The 17,300-nt window shown below is 41.7% G+C and overlaps 1 protein-coding gene across 2 annotated transcripts in view; it reads right to left on the reverse strand.

Moving 5' to 3' along the window:
* Window positions 1–16,714, reverse strand: part of JADE3 (jade family PHD finger 3) — a 65,816-nt gene extending 49,102 nt beyond the window's left edge. For both annotated transcript variants that reach the window (XM_048324551.1, XM_048324534.1), the window contains exon 1: window positions 16,588–16,714. The gene's annotated coding sequence lies outside the window, so the exon portion shown is untranslated. The remainder of the gene's footprint in view (window positions 1–16,587) is intronic.
* Between the last annotated feature and the right edge of the window lie 586 nt (window positions 16,715–17,300).

Consider the following 17,300-nt stretch of genomic DNA (forward strand, 5'->3'; position numbering starts at 1 on the left):
CTGATTTAATTCCTCACTACATTCCTCCAGACCTCTCCTTGACAATCCCGAATAGCTTAGCTTCCCTGGCAGGCATTCTGCTTACTCGCCCTTTTTAATCTAGTCCTGAGCCTTGAGCAATATTAAGTATGGGAACAGAAGGAATTTCTCCCTCCACTAACTGCCTGCATTGCCCTCCTGCAAGATCAGGCACAGGTATGTTTGGTGCCCTATTGTAATGCACCTGGCAAAGGCATTAAAGCCATCACACCCAACAGATGAGTTGCAGCACTCCTCAGGGATGTCAGCAGCCAGACCAGGGGCTGTCCTGGCAGGCAGTCCGCCCCGTGCCTCAGAGCAAAAAGTTAACAAAAACAGGACAGCTACGAGCTGTGATAGAAAGTATTAGAGAGCAAAACTGCAAGTAAAAACCAAGGAAGCGGTAACTGCATACCCTGCCAGAAGAACAAGAACAAAATAAGGGGATATGACAATGTTTTTCTAACTGAAAAAAGGCAGTTTCTGGTCAAAGTGTCAGCACCACACTCTAACATTTGCGCTCCTCCACCCATCTGCAGTACAAGAAAAAGATACAAACACCCACCCACTGAGGAGTGGCACACATCCCATTACTTATTAAAACTATTGTTGCTCAACTTAGGCTGTGGCATCAAAGGAAAATAAAAGGAAAATACTTCCTTACAATCGCGGGGGGGCGGAGGGGGGAAGGAGAAGGGGAACACAATATATTACAGCTCCTGTACATTGACTGTGCAAAATTTTGAAGTTTTGGCTCTACTAATTTTCTTTGATTTGAAGTTTTGCCTTTGGGGGTTTTTAGTATTTGTGTATTTGGTGTATTGTTATTTTTGGGGGGGCAGCAAAGGTGCTTGGTTGGTTTGGGAGTTCTTTTTGTTTTTTAAATTTTCCTAGATTCCTCTTCCCATGTTCCTGACACTCTCTGGCTATACCCCACATTAAGCAACTAACTTTGAGCAACACAAGAAGATCTGTAGATCAAAGCAGTACCAGACCCAAGGTTGTTGAAACATGAATCACACTACGTGGATCGGGTTTTTAACTTGAGATAAGCAGATACCCTCTGCCACCACACACATGGCCTGAAGCAAACCACTTGGCACGAGCATCAACGGGAGCCTCCCATCTCCATCCAGAGGGACCCAGCTCAGGTGCAACAGAAACACCTGACACACAGGGAGTGGGGGTGACCAGAGGGGCTCGCTTTAACAGCCCACTGCTGCTCTGCCGGGTACTACCCCACCTGGTGTTTTGCCTCTACCCTCCAGCTAAGAAATGCCAAGAGCCTCACCCACAAAACACACTGCAGGAGGGCAGGCAAGTGAAGAAAATAAGTAAATAATTAATAAATGGCTGGCTAAGTTTTCCAAACATGACTTTGACTGATTTTTTCTTATGACACATTTCATTATGGGATAATTCTTTAATGTCCCGACTGAACCTATTTAATATAAGTTTTCCATAGAAACACAAGCAAAGCCCTGGTTGTGGCAGCTCAAATGGCATCATTAAAATGCAACACAGCCTACAACTTTTAAGTGTGAACAAAACCACAGCTTTTGCCTCCCAGCTGAACCACAAAACTAATATATTTTTGAACTCTTCATTAAAAACACATTTATTTGCTCAGTTAAATGCCAAGATGAACTCTGAAATACTGGAAGGTTCAACTAATTTTTTCTTTTCTTTCTCTAATCCTTACAGTATAGAGTCATAATCTCAGTCCCAACTTTACTTATTTCACAACCATGAACAAATAAACAAAATAGGATGAAAAATACAGTTGCCCCCACAAAACACTGTTCCCTCCCCTTTGTTTTGAAAGCTAGTCTTAACATATTGATTGAGAAACATTAAATTAAGTCACCTCAAACTAATGATCAGGGGGTGCTTCCCCAACAGATTAAAAAAAAAAATGGAAGAGTGCCAACCTCCCCAAGAACAGTAAGTTCAGGAGCAGGGTAAAGAAGGCACAGAAGATGCTCACCCTCCCCTCCACACAGACTGTGCCAACAGACTCCAAACTCCTAATCTCCAGGTGCATTTGAAAAATTAATGGGCAAGCAACAGAAACTATGGCATGAAGAAACAGGAAAAAAAATTATAGGAACTAAAGGACTGTGTAGACACAGAAAAACTTAGAAATGCACAGTAGCTTTTCATAAATACTGCCTGGAAACTAAGCGTCACCAGGGAAAAAAGCATCAGCAAGATTTATTTCTTAAAATACAACTTTTAACAACAGAAGGCCACTTGGAACACAGATCTATTTTTGCAGTTATCACTACTGTTATACTATCGCTCTCTCTGTAATTTACCACAGTGCTTACCAACAGCCAAGCTACCAAAACAAGAATTGTGCTGGTTGAAAACAGAGCTTCGTGCTTTTCTTGTCAACCATCCCACACACGGCACTGCCATTTGCAAAAACAGAGATGGTTGCAGAAAAAAGGGTCTGTCAGGGTCCTGAAAAAGGACAGCTAGATAGGACCAAGAACTCAGACTCTGCATAACAGAGGGAGCCCCTTGACGCTGCGTGACCCTCAAAGTTTGTCCCAGCACTTTAAGCACACATCTTCCCGTGTGCTGCTCAAGCCTTTACCAGGTCTCTCCCTGCACTGGGCCCTGATGATATCATCCTTTTCTTTTTTACACAGTTAACCTTATGTTTGAACAATAACTGAACTCTCTTGTAAATACGTCCTTGTCTTTTCTCCAGACTAAATAAAACCCAGTTCTTTCACCCCCTGCTTAAAGGACACATTTTCTACATTTCTGATTCTTCTAGTTGCTGCTGTCCACCACCCTTTCCAGGGCTGGCACGCAAAACCAGTATGAAGTTGTGACATCCAAATCTGGACAAAGTCTCCCAGCTGAATCCTTCCCTACACACAAAATGCTCCTCTCTTTTTACAGAAAAACATTCTTTACTGCCACATGAGTTGCAGATAATAATCCTACGTATAAACTCCAATGCCTTTGCTTTTGCAACAGCACGACTGTTGCCTCATGTCCTGGCTGTGAGCAGTTATTGCCGCTGGGCCCACTGCTCCCAGCCTGCAGGTGTGCAGCCAAACCTTCGTGCTGAAGACAGCTACCCCTTCACACAACCTGCTCAGCCCCATCCAACCCCTCCTTCCAGGCTCCTTCTCCAATCTGTTAAAGTAACTCTTAAGTTCAAAGCATCTTCTCAAGTAGACATGTAGCTCCATCCAGCTTGATTCGGGTATTGAATGAACGGAGTCCTCATTCCTTCACCCACATCATTAATAGCAAATATTAATTCACCTGTCTTGTTTGAAACTAATTAGCAATTATCCTCTCAGTTTTCTCAGCAGCTACAAACATTCCTGTGAGCACTTCAGGTAATCCATGCTCCCTTAGCTTGCTTCTGGTAATACGGGTTGCCTGGTAACTTGTATCATCTACTGTGCAATTCCTACCTCACAAATTACTTTGAAAAATGAATCAGAAAGTCGGTCTTGTGATGCTCCACATCTTCTTCTCCATAAATAATCCCAGGGATATAATGCTGCTTAGATGGGAAAGGTATTAGAAAATCATTTTATAATTTCCAGGTTTTTTACAGACTGTTTCAGGTATCTAGCACATACAGACAGCTCCCCATGGACTACCAGTAACATCACACAGACCTCTTACAAAAGGCAGATCAAAATTTTAATACTACCAAGACAGCATCAGAAATAAAGCTAGTGGTTTTTGAGATTATAAATATAGTATGAAGCAGGAAGGTAATGGTACTCTCTCCCTTGTAGTTCTGAAAAAATCATAATAGAACAAGTATCCAAATACCAAAACAGTATCCATTGTATTTAACTAAAGAGATATTTCCAGGCAATACTTACCCTACACGGATTAGAGGTAGAAAAGAAAAAGTCAGTAAGCTTTAAGAAAAGTCTTGTAAAATCCCTACAAAGTCTTTGTAGCAAACAGTATTGGATTTTTGCTTGTAATAAACTGATTTGTTGTTTATTCTTCTTCACAAGCTTCTAAACAGTCCTAACTACAGTGTACTACAGTACTCTGCAGCTTCTCAATTTTTATCTCTCTTCCACACTGGCTTAGCCAACCAAGTAATTCAGTATAAATTCACAATTTCATTGTAAAAATCTAAACATAGTCCATCTCACCTTAAGATAGATCAGAGACACTGAAAGCATTTAGTAAAGCCTGCAACTCTCTAGTACCTTCACTTCTTTCCACTGTCACAAAAATATTTCATGACACCTTTATGCAGCAGTGATTTAGTAATTCCCAGCAACCAATTAAAACTTGCTGGGAAAACAATTTCCCACAGCAGCTTACTCCACTTTCAGACAAACAATGCAGCAGGATGTCTAGAAGGATAGGTTTCATAAGGCAACTAACAAGTAACATCAAGACATTTTATGAAATGCTCTGAAGTCCTGGGCCCCAGGCACTCAGATGATGACCCAACACAGCAGTTATTTAGCTTGTGTGTAGTGCCAACCATTCTGCAAAACACTCAAAACATCTTACTGATTACTTGAAAATAATTGTTACACAACACAATTAACATATACATGCAAAAAACTGAGTCAGACTGAAAAAATTGCCCTTATGGAGGAAAGCTACTTACAGGATTTAACTTACAAACACCTACTTTAAGACACAAAGTTGTTTACAGTCTTCATATACAGGTAGGATATTAGAATTAGTCAAACAAAAGCCTGGGTTTGTAAGAGATTAAATGCAATGGGATAAATTTAAGAAAAAAAACCAAGAAGTTTAGGTTTAGCATTAAGGAAACATCCTGAGAGTCAGAACTGCTGACCCAAATCCCCAGGGGGAAGATTGAAAGCTGCAGCTCTTGACGTTTAAACAAAGACTGGACAAGAGTCCTGGTTGCTGCGCTGCCAAAACAACATGCTCCAGAGAGCTCAGCTTTTCTCAACCCAGCCGGAGGGCAAGCCAACAATAAAGGGGACTTGAGTATAAAGAGCACTGCACAAAGTGGTTTGTTGGGACTGTCTGCGCTGAGGGCTGCACCTCACCATGCAGACATGGTGCTGTGGAGCACAAGTACTGTGCATCAGCTACTCCACAGAACTCATGAGTACCGCTGCATGCTGGTGACAGCAAAGCAATCCCAGGTAACTATTCCACCATTCCATCTCTCTTCCCTACATCAGAGACTGAAGGAGATACATGTAAATACATACACACACATATATATCCCTGCCGGATGCTATGGTGTACAGCTGCATACAGGGACAGTTAGTACACAGCAGCTCAGGTCCCTCCTCCTCTTTTGCGAGACGAAATGTTAAGGAGACTTGTTACTTCAGCCTGGTGCAGGATGCATCTCTCTCCGAAGAGTGGGTATTCCCTGCAGCAGGACACACTTCAACGCAGAGGAATGTAGCAGAAAGAGAATACAAATGCATGAGGCAGAATGCTGCAGTACAAGACCTAAACTGAGATAAAAATACAGGCAGGAGGCTTCCTGATCCACAAAGCCTGGAATGGGGTACAGGCAGAAACAACAAAAGTATTTTGGCACTACCTACTATTAGGAACTTGAAAACAGGTCTTTGAGCCACAGAGTAGCAAAAACAAGCTATTTATGAGGATCTGGAGCAAAACAAAATAGATGCAGTTCTTGAGGAAGGAGAACATCACACGTTCTGCTGTTAGCCACAGCCACATGCTGGCCAGCTGGATTTTAAGTATCAAGCCACCTCATTCGAGTTGTACCTCCTGTACTAAACAGATGTGCTCGTGTGCATTTCCTGTAGCTTAGTGATGGCAGTACTGTTCCACACTATTTTCTGAAGGGAGGTTCAAACAAACATTTCAGAAGCAATAATCTAGATGACCTAGAGGCATCTTTTTCCATAGCCAAATTCTATTATTTAATGCAACTATATTTGTACACAGTTAGGGACTTTTAGTGGGGATCTTAAAATAAGAAATAAAACTATTCAAGTGTGAGAACTTCTAAAGTATGGTAAGATAACAGATGTTATGTTTCTGATGGCACAGCTATGCCACTTCCATATTCTCCACAGCAAGTCCCATGACCCCACCACACACACCAGAGAGTCACAAATGCTAAAAGCAGTGTGTGTGGATCCTCCACACAATGACAATATAAAATATGAAGGGACATATTTAAACTTTGGACTGAAGTAATACCAAACTGTGTATTTCAATGCCTTCAAGCTACAGCTCTGGCTCTGGAACAAGAAACAGCAAACCCCCCAAGATTTTAACTCCTCATGAAGCAAATGGAAAGGTCTTTACAGTGGGATTCAAAGTGCCCAGCATGTTCAGGAAACCCAGCTCACACACCAAATAAGGAATGATGCCAGAAATCTCTCCTCTCACAGATTGAACTACTGATTTGCAGTCCTGTAAATGGATATCTTCAGGAATCAGAGACATGATTGGACCTTTCTTCCTCCTCTCCCCAGATGCACTCTTCAGGCATCAATTTCAGTATCACGTTAAGGTGTCAGCAGTTGCCACATCTGCAAAGGCAGTCCTTAGTTTTCATCCCATCTTCCCAGTCCTCCTCTGCTGTCCAGTCTGCCCCAGTGCTTTCTCCCTTTTCCTCAAACCCTTTCCATTGCACAACTCTGCTGCTGCCTACCTACAGCATTCAAGCATCCTATGGTCATTCTCATCACCTCACCAGAAGAGCAGTCTGCGCAAGCATTTCTTATCTATGTTGTGGTATTTTGCTTCAACCATTTATTTGCAGGATGACCAACCACCAGTTGCTGGGGAGTGTCAGGAGGACCTTGTGGCTCAAACCACCACCCACTTTTACACAACAAATGAGCCTGCGGAGCCTCTGTTCCCATCCTGGTCAATGCAAGTAGGAAAAAAAGGAAACTACAAACAAAAAGATTGAGAATAATTTATGTCTGGATTACAGGAGGAAAGCTACCTCTCAATTGGATGACAGTAGTCAAGAAAAGATTTGTCTCCTTTTCTGGATACATTAAGTTGTGATGCTCACCAGTGTACAACACAGGGATTCAGAAAGGCTACAGAGCATGCTCTTTCGAGATTCTTCAACTGCTTCAGCTATGTGGAATTTGAGTAAATGTACATATACTGAATATTCCTGGCCCTTAAGGGGGTCTCAGTGGCCACAGAAAAATAACCATCATAAACAGCTCACCTCACATAAAACCATTTAGTCAGTATTTACTGGAATGACACCTCCCAGAGGAAAAAAAAAAGTGGGGGGGGAGGGGCAAGAAAAAAGTAATAGTGTTAACTTCACTTGATTAAGACAGTGATTTAAAGTACTTTTGACACCCTTTATCAAACTTGGGACACTGGTATTTGTGATTTTTCATAACGAAAGCCTCTCTGGTCTTTTATGGTCAGACCACACCAGCACTCAAACTGTCACCTTCCCGTGCAAAGAAACTCCATAAATAAATAAAGCACCCAAGCTTTGCACTTAGACCGCAAAAACACAAGGCTTGGAGCACAATCAAATGACGATTAATGAAGCAGCAGACACTATAACACAGTAAACAAGACTTCATCAACTTCATCCTCTGTGGCTGCAACTCCCCTAGCAGCAACCAAATATGACTTCTTCCTTGAAGATGATCTTAAATGGTCGGAAAGGGCTGTGTTGGGTTTGTTTTTACTGCTATGAAGGAGAAACTTGTGTCAATCCTTTTCCAAAGTCATTCCCACTCACTTAGACAAAATGTATGACAAGCTCTGAGAAATAAGCATGGAAACTTTGGTCTCTGTGGAGTCAATGGGAATTAAAACCAGTGCCAAAACAAAGCCAGAAATTAGCAGAACATTTATCTGATGAATTTATAAGCAGAATTCCTAAATGACAAAACTGAGTTTATTTCTCCTAAAAATCTCCTGATGCAAATATGTTGGGGATAGGTGGGGGGTTGCAAGATCAAGTTGCAATGCAAGAAAACTATTCCTTTTTTAAAGCACCCACTGTCAGAAAAACTTACTGTCAAAAGGAAAAACCTTTAACAGAATTGTCTAAAATATTTAGACCTTTCTAATTTCTTGTAGTTTATTAATGTTAGACTTCCACTATGCAAAGCTGTTGCCTTTATGGAGGCAAAACTTCTGATATTGTTTAACAAGGGATAAAACTAGACTTGGATACTCTCCCACCCACGTCATTATGGATGGGCTTTCACCAGTTCCAAGGAGGACAGCAGGTAACATGGCCCTTCACAATACACTGGCATTTCAAAAAAAAAAAAAAAAAAAAAAAAGAGAGAGAAAACTTGCCTTAATAGGTTTGCTCCCTTAGAGGGTTTGCTCCCTTAGAGTTTTACATTACTTCTGCTTACCTGAAGCACAAAAACCTCTATAATCCTGTCAGACCTGGAAAGCTCAAAAGCAGAAGTAAACAAAGGAGCTGAGCTTTTTCCCCTTTGAGAATTGCCATCATGCAGTTAAATCCACAATTCTGACTGATTAAATCCCTACAAGCCTATAAGAGACCACAAATAGGCAGAGGTGCCATAGAGTACCCTAATGTGACATTAAAACCTGTAAAAGATAGCTCTAAAGATGCTTTGTTATGACCAAAGGAATCTGGTACAGGAGTGAAGCTGGCTCAACTTGTACAGCCCTTGTGCAAAGGCTGACACTAATACCACTTCTTCAGAATTAGGTGTACATGACCAATCGGATCAATATAACAGAGTAACACCAGAGCAACACCTTTCAAACTGTTATGAAAGCTGACTTCTTTGATAGAATGAGCTTAGTATAGATTCCCTACAATTATTTAAAGGGGGAAAGAAAAAAAAATCATTTTGACCAAAAAAATTATCATAGGGTAGCAAAGGGTTAAAAAAGGATTTGATACCTTATAAATAACCAGGATGCATTTATATGTTTTAAAAGTTACTCCACTAAACCAAAGCTTTGCCACTGTCTCACTTTTTCTAGCAGTTCCTCCCTGTATAAAATCAAGTTTGTTTTGAAACACTCTTATAATCTGTACCAAAGTAAATACAATTGCTGATATGTGTTTGAGTCAAACACACAGATTTAACTTCCTTAACCAAGCACAATTTACCTATGTACAGGCAAAACATAGAAGGGTTTTTTGTTAAACAGTACCTAAATAGTCATCACACCAGTATCAGCATTCACCAGAAAAAAAGTTTTATATCACAAACACTTATTTTAATGAATTTTTAAAAATACAACTTGAATTTTCGGTGCACGGTGCTTTTGTACATACACATATATGTAAACCCCCACAAATGTAGCAGCCACGAAAAATAAAACCTCACATAAAAACACAAGTGAAGGAAAAGGCCCCCTTTATCAGACTGAGCAAATTTACACAAAAAAAAACCCCAAACCAACAAGTCTGCCAAAATACTTTCAGGTTGACTGCAAACAATCTGGAAGTCCATACTGTCTGTAGTCTGGTACAGGAAAAAAATTTAATTTGACCTAGATGATTTATAGGGTCCCAAGAAGACTGTGAGACACTCACTGGAAACACTGTTTTCTCCAATAACAAGGAAAAAGTTGGAAAGTTAAGTCAAAAAGAAGAGGGGACAGCCAAAGGGAGACTACAAAGGCATCAAAGACATGGATGGCTGAGAGAGAGAAGTAAGAACTACAAATCATATTCAAGTTCTCATCTGCAATTGAGGCTTTACTTTTTTCCTTTTTTAAGTTTCTTCAGACTTTTTTTTCCTACTCTTAACCCATTCATACTTCAAAAATGGACTGATTCAAATGTGGAATTCAAGCACACAGAAGTGAACACACAGAAAAATAAGTAGTTCAATAATCTTAAAAAGAGAGTGAAATGGCACCTGCAAAAGTTACTAGGTTTCAGTAACCTAAATTAATGCACATCCCTGTTTGCTGTTACATATAGAGGCTTCTGAAAATTTAGAACAAGTACATAGAAGACGCCAAACAAAGGCTCTGAGACAGCACTTAAGCCAGGTTAATCCACGTAACTGGAGTCACGGGGCTCTGACTGATACTGAGCTGATTGGCAGGAGTGTAAGCTTTCTAATAAGTTATGTCCCACCTTCTGAAGTCTTATAGCATATACAGAGGAAGAAAAATGAAAACATCATGCATCAGATCCATATGTATTCAGTTTTAAGCAACAAAGGAGGGACTACTAAGAATACCAAGTACTGAAGCCTAAAGTAATTTTTAGCCTCCTCTTTCATGGAGTTCAGGGCAGAGTCCCATTTTCTACAGTATTGTACCACAGATATTCTGTCTCTGCATAGGTCTGTACAACCAAATAAAGCAAGTCAGATCTCCATCAAAACTGCAGAAACAGACAGGAATGCAACCTGCCAGTCACTGGCAAAATCTCATTCAGTTGCCATTGTAAGTAAATTTTTTGTACACTAGCTGTATAAGTAAGTATTTGGATCAAAAATATGTTTACTACTAACTTCAACAAACTTAGGTATCTGAAAAATACCTGAATAAAGAAAAACTTCTACAATTTTCATAAAATATCACTGGAAATTATAGTATGATACATTAAAAAGAACAAAACTACAAGGACCAAAATGAAACCACCTGAATTTATGGATACCAGCTGCAAAGGGCACACAAAATAATTTTGCATCATTTCTATTTGTATAAAAATATGGAATAATTTCATCCCACAGGTTTTTCATCTTTTTCTTTTTTTATCCAAAAAAAGTGAACAAGCACTAACCAAAGAAAGTTAAGAAAATCAGTATTTGTAATACAGGCATAATATTTTGAAAAAATAACTTCCATAAAAGAATCAGTACCATAAGCAGAAGTGAATTTTACTTCCTAAGTACACCAACAGCCATTACAATATTGTTCTTCATAAACATGTATCTTATATTAAGATAAACTTTTGGTTCCTCCCTCACTGTCAGCACATTCTGTTACGGAGCTTCAAGTTCAAATTTGTCAAGCAAAAAGCTTCACTTACTTCTTAAGATTGCTCGTGTCATGCTACAATGGAAATGATTACGTTGTTAACATAAGGAAGACTGCAACTTCATTATCAGGTTTAAGTATCTCCCTCTCAGTTGCTTAAATGACAGGCAATTTGATTTTTGTAAAAGAACACAACTGCTCTTGAATTAGGCCCAAGCTGAAGAGTTGCTAGAACTCCCCCAAACAAGGTTAACGATGTCAAAGCACAGCGCCAACACTGACAACCAGTACCCTTCCTTTTTCAGAGCACTGGTCAGCAGTTCCTGAAAAAAAACCAAAACCAAAAAACAAAAAACTAACATAAAAAGCTATTATCTGTGCTTGAAATGAGCATTTTTTTTCTCCCTCCTATCAAACAACACCTAACAAGTTTACATTGCACTGCAGAGTAATCACTCGTTATCACTATTTCAGTCACTATTTTCCTTCTGGGAAAAGAGTTTATTTGTATGAAAGCAGGAAGACGAGTACCACTTTATTACTGTTCTTTCTATCCAAGTATTAATAAGAGTGGGAGAGGTATTACTCCTACCTCTCTGCTGAGGCTCCTCCTTGCCAGATAATTGCTGAGCCTAACATTTTCCTGTGTGTCTCTAACACACTCACACACTGAGCATTTCAAGCTCCAGAAGGTCTTTAGTTGGTTTGTTTTTTTCATTAAAGCCAAAATCTCCATAGGACATGGGCACTATTTTCTATAATGAGTCCTCTACAGCCACTTTAATATCAAGGCCTGCAAATTAACACTGAGAGAATATTAATAAATACAAGCAGTTAAAAGCAGAACAAATAAAGAGAATTAAACAACACAAAGAGTTCCACTAGAGACGCTTCCTCCCTTGACAGGGTACACATTTCTCCTATACACTTTTGTATCCAGCGGTTCAAGATGTCAGGTTTTCTGCATATCAGCAGACAGAAAATACTACCATTTTATTCTGCTATACTTGATATGTAGGGGAAGATTTAAATATTTGCACACTAAAAGTAATAATTTTCTCAATACCACCATGGTTTATAGAGGAAGCATTATTTAAAAACTGTCTGGTCTGTTAAACCAATACTTGTATTTTTTAAGTGGTATGAATGAAAGCTCATAGTTTAGTTATGGTTTTCAAGTGCTTATGAACAGCCACGTTACTGTAACTTTTGTCTAACACTTGTAGTAAATCCATCGTTTATCTACATATTTAAAGAATTTCAGTCATTCAGTATTACATGATAAACTACATGGCACAATTAAAAGACAGCACCCAGGCAGAACTTCTCCTATGCAGTTCTCCTCTCACTATTCTGTCATCAACTCAACAGCATATTCTGAAACAAGAATTGCCTGAAAATTTAAACACAGCTTGGAAAACTCTCCATAACACAGTCACACAAAAGTAACTATTTCCAATAAATGTTCCTGGTCAGTTGTTTCACTTTGCAGCGCCTGGTGTGTGGGGTACCACCCCTCCCTTTGGGGCATCTCAGGCATCCCAGCCTCTACTAATCCACTGCACTGTGCTAACCCTCAGAAGCTGTTGGACTTGCTGTGCACCAAACCACTTGTGCAGGCATGAAACTGCTCTCTAGGACATGAGCAAGAGCCTGAGCCTTTCACCAGCAAAGGCTATCAACAGTCAGGAGCTTTAAGCAGATAAGACAGACCCTCAGAAAATACTCAAGCAAAAACTTTTTAGAGGAAGGTGGGAAAAAAGGAAAAAGGAAAGAAAGGCAACTGAGGGAAGCCCTGGACAGTAGATTAGCAAAATAATACATAATTCCCTCAACACTGTGTGACAAGCATATTCAGTTTAGCAACGAGTCAAGCATGTGTATAAACCTGTTTTTTAACATCTCCTAGAGCTCTAATTAAAACACAAAGAGGCATTAACGACACAATACGTTATGTCCACCATTCAATTCAATAATCAAGAAACATAGCTCTTTAATGCTGTAACAGGTGTACTTTGAAGAAAAGCACTCCAAAGTTTTCAAACAAAGTTTAACAAGCTAAGGCAAGCATCCCAGCATTTAATCCAGGAGAAAGTTATAACAAATAGCATCAGCAGTCACGAGCTTATCCTCCCACCTTCTCCTGCTTCTCCGAAGAGGGCGACTAAGCAAGTGCCAGTGGAGCCTCCGCAGTCATGCTCACAGCTCGGGGTCTCTTCCATTCCTTTAAATCCGAATAAAGCCTGCATTATAGCTCTACAAATGCAGGAGCTTTCATTAGGTCCAAGATCACACATCCCAGACTGCTCTAATCCCCAAATTCTTGGTCTCCTACACACTGAAATAAGATATTAAATGTTGGAAAAGTTCAGATGTCATCTAGACAGGGGTAACTTTGAAACAAATGAATATGAAAGAGTGAACAGCCCAGGGAAACAGGGAGGTGCTTGGTAATTATATCGGCATCTTTCCACAGAAGGCAACGCCCGGATTGTCACACTACGCTTCTGAAACTTATTTGCCAGATACCTTCTTGTAGTCAAAATAAATTGAAGTATCAATAAAAATAGTATCTATAGACACACTTTTTAGGGGTTCTGAATATCAGATGTGCAGTTGCAGCTAGAAGATAGCATAAAGAAAAGTAATTTTAAAGTGACAGGTGTAACTGATCATTTAACGTGAATAAATATAAAAGAAATCAGTTCTCACATTCTTTTTATTAGCAGCATTAGATTAAAATAAGTTATGTGCTAAAATGCAAAATTTCATATAGTTATCTCACTTTTCAGATGTGCCATAAAGCCCTACAGATCTCCAGCATCTCCCACTCCCACCTGACCCAGCCTCCGCCAGCACAAAACCTGCCAGGGCCTTGACATAACATTTTGTATATCAGCTCTTCAAGATGCAAATAGCATCTGTTGGCTTCCATTACATAAATACCCCCGATAAGAGCTATTATTAACTTGTTAGTTTCCATTTTAAGTAAAGTATGTAAAAATTGCATTTATGTCTCCAATTACATGAAGCCTCAAGCGTTATAGGCACTTAAAATCTTCAGAAAAGAGAAACACCACACCATTTCAGAGGTTCCCCTCTCCAGAGGATTGAAAAGCACCCTGAGTCCCCTTAGCTATAGCTCCCACAAAAACTGCGGGAGTGGAGAGTCTAAGCAGCACATGCAAACAGCAAGTTTTGGCTCAGTCCATTTCTGTCCATAATGAAAGAAGTCACTGAACAAGACAAAATACTACCACTGATCTAGACAAAACAGTAAACTTTAGGTTATAAAATGCATTGAGAGAATGATACCTATACTTTACAGGGTATTAACTTTTAAATTTCAGTTGAATACAACTCTTTGCAATCAAATTGCCTGGTATTTTCTGAAGAGTGGGCATCACACGGCACCATCAAACCCATTCAAGTAATAGCCCCCCAAACCACATACCGACTTCTAAAGGAGACTTCTAGGGATGAAAAGAGAAAGACAAACCACAGAAACAGACGTTTACAAGACATTTCCATCCATGGATGATAAAAGATGCACTACAGAAATGGGTGCACATTCCTTCACCAGATACATCTCGTGTCTTGCCAAGCTAACCAAAAATATGCAGACACCATGTCCCACTCCTCACCCAGTGAGGCATGATGGTCAGAAATTAATTTCAAATATTGAAATAAGCTACTTAAATACACCACAGGGAACACTGTAGGAGTGTTTCAAACTCAAGGCAGCTTGTACAAGGTTTAACTTCACCTCTCCCCACTAGGCCTAAAAAATCCAGCCATCTTCACCAAGGCCTTGGACACTTGACATCACACTAGCCAAGAGTTGAGGGCACCAGTCAAGACATCCTCCAGGCCAGCTGCAGCAAGCTCTTGGGGAAAATGCTCTACAGCATTCAGCATGCAGTAGCTACTACTACAGTGACCACACACACGTGTTTCTGCCCATGTGTATAAACATATAAAACTGTACAGGTAAAAACAATACTCAATTGTAAATAAGAAGCCTTCGTGTAAATTCTTCTCCATTAGCGAATCACCCAGGTCAATGAAAACTATGTGTATTCTAAAAATCAAAACAAAAAGTCCACAACAATCCCAGGTATCCCAATAAATCCCAAACACAAACTTCCTGATTTTCCACTGCTGAGAGGAAGTCCACAGAAACGCAGAGAAGAAAACAGCTGGGTTTACTCTACCACTACACTGAGATAGATAGATAGATCGATCGACCTATCTCAGGCTCCTACATTCACAGTGGATTTCCATGGTTTTAATGAGATCCCAAATGAACATGCATCCTTGCCAATAAATGCCACTGCCTATGTTCCTACATGAGTTCTCTAGCAAACCTTTGTGGGTTATCTGCTACATGTACATAACACAAAGCAAAAAAAGACCTACAGTCAGACCCAGCTCAGAGGAATTTCTCCCGCTGGGGGAGGGAGGCTTGTTCTGTAAAAGGAACCTAGAAAGAGGAAACATCAAACGAAGGACAGGTAATAGAAACGGTTCTGCTATTTTGATTACTTTTACTGCATCTAAAGTCCAAGTTTTGCAAAGAAAGCTTTCTTCTCCTCCTCTCGCAATAAAAACAGGGCATGTCATGTCTAGTCTGAAAAGAGGTCAGAAGTTCAGTTAAAAAAAAAACCAAAAGCCAACACAAACTTTAGATTCTAAAAGTACTAGCCTGCTTTTACTTTGAAAAGGTATATTCTTAACTAAAGCGGCTTCAAATGGCATTCTCTCCCTTTGGTAAGTGCAGGTAAAGGCTTTTCTGATGTCTCCTTAAGGAACTCTGTAGCAAGCTTGGAAGTTATGCAAACATGCTTTCATTCAGGTCGCCCTTTCTGGCCTAAGGCTCTCACATTTTCAAGCTAGCTCTCTAACCATCACTATGATACGGTCTCACTTTGCAGAGATGAGCAGGTGTGCTCGAGATGCTCTACAGAACAGCCCACAAGCACCAACCTGACGTAAAAAGTTGGCTGCTGATTAAGCATCTTGCAAGCAAGCATCAGGACAAAATACATTTCTCTTAATCTTTCAGTTTTAGTGCAAAGGCTCTTTTACATTAACCGAGAGGTACAACAGCTTTCAAGTATCTAGTGTGTAGTAATTGAAGGCTTTCTAGTCACAACTGGATGTTGTCTTCAGCATCCCTTTTCTCCTGAACATGAAAAAAACCATAGGGCTTTGAAGTACGGTGCAAATTTACTGATATTTTAATAAAAATACGTAGCCACTCATTATAACAATTTGCAAACAATAGCTGAACTCCTCAAATAACTACAAATGCTTTTTATAAAATAACTCTAGTTAAAAGACGGAAAAAAGTGTCATTTATTTGCCTGTTCAGATGTACTTTACAGTGCCCTGTACCAAATTCTCCCTTTAATCATCCCATTATTATTTGCAAGTATTACTTTCTCTACATCCCCGGCCGCCAACCATACCGGTCGCGATATATCCGTAGAACGAAGCCATGCCTTTGCAGAACGATGAACAGCATTAAAGCAAACACCATGCAGAAGAGGAAGGTTTGATCTGGAGAAGTGAAGTCAGGACCTTCCCGCTGCTCTCCCTACAGGCAAAGGGGGCACTGGGGCGCCATCCACCTCCGCTGCTCAGGAGAAAACTTACCTTGGCGGCGCGGCCGGGCAGGCGGGAGGGCTGCGCTAGCGCTTCATTGTCAAACTCAGTTCTAGCAAGTTCCTCGACATACCGGCGGAGCGGTGCTCGGCGGCGGACAAGCGCCCGGCTGTCTGTCTGTCTGTCTGTCTGCCCGCCCGCCCGCCCGCCAGCCACGCCCAGCCGCGCTCCGCAGGGCCCCGCCGGCTCGGGTACCGCCGGGTCGCCGCCTCTCCGGGCTGCGGCGAACAAAAGGGCGCTTGGCCGGGGGCGGCCCAGCCCTTGCCGCCCCCCGCGGGCGCAGCGCCCGCCCGGCTTCGGAGCCGCCGCAACTTTTCCCTCCGGACGCGGCCGGGGCCGCAGCGCCCACGCGGGACGGGCTGCCCGCCGCGCTGCCCGCCCGCCGCCCCCGGCGCGGCTGCGCGCGCTCCCCGCCAGCGCCCCACGTACCCGCAGCGCCCGCCGCCTGCCCGCGCTCGCCGCCGCTTCCTCCTCCTCCCTCCTGCCCGGCCTTGGCGCCAAACGCCGCCGCCGCAGGCCCGGCGCCTCCCCCGCACAGGCCCGGCGCGGCGGCCCCGGCGCCCGCCCCCCGCCCCGCCTCCATGCGGGCAGCCCGGGCCGCGCTCACCTCCCGCCGCCGGCCCGGCCCGGCGCGGCGCCGCCTGCTCCTGCGCTGCTCGCTGGCGTGGGCGGCCGCGGCCGTCAGGGCTGGCGCTCCCGCCGCG

The sequence above is a fragment of the Corvus hawaiiensis genome, chromosome 2 (assembly GCF_020740725.1).
Source record: "Corvus hawaiiensis isolate bCorHaw1 chromosome 2, bCorHaw1.pri.cur, whole genome shotgun sequence".
In the NCBI taxonomy this organism is placed as follows: domain Eukaryota; kingdom Metazoa; phylum Chordata; class Aves; order Passeriformes; family Corvidae; genus Corvus; species Corvus hawaiiensis.